Source organism: Oryx dammah, unplaced genomic scaffold (genome assembly GCF_014754425.2).
Source record: "Oryx dammah isolate SB20612 unplaced genomic scaffold, SCBI_Odam_1.1 HiC_scaffold_1, whole genome shotgun sequence".
Lineage (NCBI taxonomy): Eukaryota > Metazoa > Chordata > Mammalia > Artiodactyla > Bovidae > Oryx > Oryx dammah.
In genome coordinates this window covers 81,346,562-81,351,445 of record NW_024070185.1, presented here as the reverse complement: position 1 = coordinate 81,351,445, position 4,884 = coordinate 81,346,562, and the positions used below count along the sequence as shown (strand labels likewise).

At 39.1% G+C, this 4,884-nt stretch overlaps 1 non-coding gene across 1 annotated transcript; it reads right to left on the bottom strand.

The window, feature by feature from the left end:
• Positions 1 to 3,444: 3,444 nt before the first annotated feature.
• Positions 3,445 to 3,551, bottom strand: LOC120867931. Its single transcript, XR_005722079.1, has one exon. It is a non-coding gene; the product is annotated as a U6 spliceosomal RNA (small nuclear RNA).
• Between the last annotated feature and the right edge of the window lie 1,333 nt (positions 3,552 to 4,884).

Sequence of the window (4,884 nt, the reverse complement as noted above, 5' to 3'; positions counted from 1 at the left end):
TCAGACTCACGTCCATTGAGTCCGTGATGCCATCCAGCCATCTCATCGTCTGTCGTCCCCTTCTCCTCCTGCCCCCAGTCCCTCCCAGCATCAGAGTCTTTTCCAATGAGTCAACTCTTTACATGAGGTGGCCAAAGTACTGGAGTTTCAGCTTTAGCATCATTCCTTCCAAAGAAATCCCAGGGCTGATCTCCTTCAGAATGGACTGGTCAGATCTCCTTGCTAACCAACCCCCAAATTGTCCCTGAACTGATCGCGCCCTACTCTTTGAACTCTATAGAATTCCTTGCTACCCTCTCCAAGTACCCTCCTGTGAGTCACACAGTCTTGAGAGCATTAGCCTTCTGTGGCCCCTTTGCCTGACAAAGCAATGAAGGCTACTCTTTTCTACTTCACCCAAAACTCTGTCTCCGTGTTTCTATTCAACTTTGGTGAACCAAGACTGAGCTTCGGCAACACTTCTCTTTCATGGTTAGGGTTAGCTACATACCATCTGTTTCCTCAAAAGTTTTTGTTTTTTTTTTTCCTAAGCAGGACAAATAGAGCCTTCTATTCTTAAGTGGTTTCTGTTTTCTGTTAAAGAGTTTGGAATTAGGAAAACCCCAACCTTATGAGTACTTTGTTAAAAATAGACTTAAGCAAAACAGTAAAATGATATTAAATATAGGGCCAAAAGTTTTCTCCTCACTTAACGCTTAACTTTATTATTTGCATCCTTTGGGACAAGGTGGTCAAAATGAAAGCATAGTCTAGTCATCTTTTCCAAACCTACCTAACCTACAACCTACTTATTTGTTTTGAAATTGAATCTACTTTCAGCTATTACATAATTTTTTAAATTGTAAAAATTTAGTCTGAAAATGGCATAGAAAGTGTTGTGCAAGTATCAGTTGAATTTTCTTCTGATTGTTAAGAAAGATTTTGACTCTGCTAGCCACTCAAGTTATCTTATTTCTAAAGCTTTGGCGAGTCATGTGCATGAGTCATATGCACTGTGTACAATCTTGTAAAAATAGGTAGCGCATTCATTCCACAAGTGTATGTTGAGGAGGATTTGCTCTTCAGACACTAGCTACACAGTGGTGAACAAAATAGGAAGGGCCGAGACTTAGGCCCTGCTTTGTGCTGTCAACAGCATTCAGCCATGCAGGGACTGAGCCTGCAACATGGAAACTCATCATCACATTTTAACTTTAATTGTAAAACAGCTTTGACACACAATGCATTTGTTTTCTTTTTTTCTTTAAAAAAATTTTTTTTTTTAATTTTACTTTACAATTCTGTATTGGTTTTGCCATACATTGAGATGAATCCACCACGGGTGTACATGCGTTCCCAAACATGAACCCCGCTCCCACCTCCCTCCCCACAACATCTCTCTGGGTCATCCCCGTGTACCAGCCCCAAGCGTGCCATATCCTGCATTGGACATAGACTGGCAATTCGATTCTTACATGATATTATACATGTTTCAATGCCATTCTCCCAAATCATCTTATCCTCTCCCTCTCCCACTGAGTCCAATAGTCCACTATACACATCTGTGTCTTTTTTGCTGTCCTGCATACAGGGTTATCATTGCCATCTTTCTAAATTCCATATATATGTGTTAGTATACTGTATTGGTGTTTTTCTTTCTGGCTTACTTCACTCTGTATAATCGGCTCCAGTTTCATCCATCTCATCAGGACTGATTCAAATGTATTCTTTTTAACGGCTGAGTAATACTCCATTGTGTATATGTACCACAGCTTTCTTATCCATTCATCTGCTGATGGACACCTAGGTTGTTTCCATGTCCTGGCTATTATAAACAGTGCTGCGATGAACATTGGGGTACATGTGTCTCTTTCAATTCTGGTTTCCTCAGTGTGTATGCCCAGCAGTGGGATTGCTGGGTCATAAGGCAGTTCTATTTGCAATTTTTTAAGGAATCTCCACACTGTTCTCCATAGTGCCTGTACTAGTTTGCATTCTCACCAACAGTGTAGGAGGGTTCCCTTCTCTCCACACCCTCTCCAGCATTTATTGCTTGCAGATTTTTGGATCGCAGACATTCTGACTGGTGTGAAGTGGTACCTCATTGTGGTTTTGATTTGCATTTCTCTAATAATGAGTGATGTTGAGCACCTTTTCATGTGTTTGTTAGCCATCCGTATGTCTTCTTTGGAGAAATGTCTATTTAGTTCTTTGGCCCATTTTTTGATTGGGTTGTTTATTTTTCTGCAATTGAGCTGCAGGAGTTGCTTGTATATTTTTGAGATTAGTTGTTTGTCAGTTGCTTCATTTGCTATTATTTTCTCCCATTCAGAAGCCTGTCTTTTCACTTTGCTTATATTTTCCTTTGTTGTGCAGAAGCTTTTAATTTTAATTAGGTCCCATTTGTTTATTTTTGCTTTTATTTCCAGTATTCTGGGAGGTGGATCATAGAGGATCCTGCTGTGGTTTATGTCGGAGAGTGTTTTGCCTATGTTCTCCTCTAGGAGTTTTATAGTTTCTGGTCTTACATCTAGATCTTTAATCCATTTTGAGTTTATCTTTGTGTGCGGTGTTAGAAAGTGATCTAGTTTCATTCTTTTACAAGTGGTTGACCAGTTTTCCCAGCACCACTTGTTAAAGAGATTGTCTTTACTCCATTGTATATTCTTGCCTCCTTTGTCAAAGATAAGGTGTCCATATGTGTGTGGATTTATCTCTGGGCTTTCTATTTTGTTCCATTGATCTATATTTCTGTCTTTGTGCCAATACCATACTGTCTTGATGACTGTGGCTTTGTAGTAGAGCCTGAAGTCAGGCAAGTTGATTCCTCCAGTTCCATTCTTCTTTCTCAAGATTGCTTTGGCTATTCGAGGTTTTTTGTATTTCCATACAAATCTTGAAATTATTTGTTCTAGTTCTGAGAAAAATATTGCTGGAAGCTTGATAGGGATTGCATTGAATTTGTAAATTGCTTTGGGTAGTATACTCATTTTCACTATATTGATTCTTCCGATCCATGAGCATGGTATATTTTTCCATCTATTAGTGTCCTCTTTGATTTCTTTCATCAGTGTTTTATAGTTTTCTATATATAGGTCTTTAGTTTCTTTAGGTAGATATATTCCTAAGTATTTTATTCTTTTTGTTGCAATGGTGAATGGAATTGTTTCCTTAATTTCTTTTTCTACTTTCTCATTATTAGTGTATAGGAATGCAAGGGATTTCTGTGTGTTGATTTTATATCCTGCAACTTTACTATATTCATTAATTAGCTCTAGTAATTTTCTGGTAGAGTCTTTAGGGTTTTCTATGTAGAGGATCATGTCATCTGCAAACAGTGAGAGTTTTACTTCTTCTTTTCCAATTTGGATTCCTTTTATTTCTTTTTCTGCTCTGATTGCTGTGGCTAAAACTTCCAGAACTATGTTGAATAGTAGTGGTGAAAGTGGGCACCCTTGTCTTGTTAAAAATATGGAACGCTTCACGAATTTGCGTGTCATCCTTGCGCAGGGGCCATGCTAATCTTCTCTGTATCGTTCCAATTTTAGTATATGTGCTGCTGAAGCGAGCACTGCATTTGTTTTCAATTGTCAGTAAGAGGTGATTACCATCATAGCCAAGACTTAAGTTATTCAAGTTTGAAAGGAAACTTTTCATAACATGTACCTTTATCATCAGCATCAGTTTACCCCATCACCTGAGGTCCCCAGTCTCTGCTCTTTACTGATGATCTTCTGCTGCACCAAACTGGACTGATCATCCCTGTAAAACAGACAGACAAACACTGGATGTGTGCGGTGGAGGAAAACCTGTCACCCCAATGGGGATGGCTCCCTTTTGCCTTTGCTTCTTTCAGATAAGCACCTTGAACTGGAAGTCTGGGAGGTTTCCTTCATCCAGGCTGGAATTAATTATTTTGAAACAGCGTAAATTAAATGGTGAGGTTTGTTGTCATTCATGTTGTTATTGCCCAGCCCCCTTACGTACCTTCTCACTATTTAATATTGTCCTTCAGGACAGTCATGCTGTATCCATAGCTCCAGAAAGTCATAGACTCCAGTGAGGTTCAGTAAACAGGGGAGATTCAGCTTTAAATCATCTGGATCCCACCCCCTTCTTTGATTGCTGAGGGATCTGAGGCTCAGAGAGGTGAAATGGACTCCCAAGGGCACAAAGCTGGTCAAGGAGCTTTGTTCCCTTCCTCTTAGTCTACATAAAAAGAATGATGCTCTCAATACGACAATCCCTTATTTTACAGGTCCTTATCATGTTACTCTATTACAGTTATAGTTGTGGAATATTAACTTCACTAGTGCAATATGTCTACCAAATACAAAAGTTTCAGGCTTTATTCCATGAAGGACATTTTACTGCTCAGCTCATGACTGATTGTGAGTTGGCTTATCTTAATGGACAATGCTAGTGACTTGAGAATTAACCAAAGAGAGATGTTCTATTTACCTCAGCTTATTTTTTAGAGGTCAAAGGAAAGGGGAAAACTAAAAGTGCTTGGAGTTAGCATATATTGCTTCCTGCCTATGCTCTGAGTTAGCTGATCCAGGGCCATTACACTTCTTGCTCTTATTCCACTGATGAAATAGTGTTCACATGGCTGAAAGGAAGTGGCTGAAAGTAGAACTGCCCAGACTTTGGGAAAGGGAAGCTGTATACGCCAGGTGTGTAATAAGTCAGAATTTCTCTTACCTATTAAGTTGAACCATATGAAATTGTCCATAATGCACCACTTTTGACCTACAAAATAGTAATTTTATATGACTTAATCTAATTTTTCTTTTCCTCTTTCCCTTTTTATCCTCCCAAGCTGTTGCAAGTATTTCTCTTTGGCCTGGTGTAGGATCAATTCTTTGGCTTACTATCAAACTTTCACTTGTTCTCTCCTCTTGC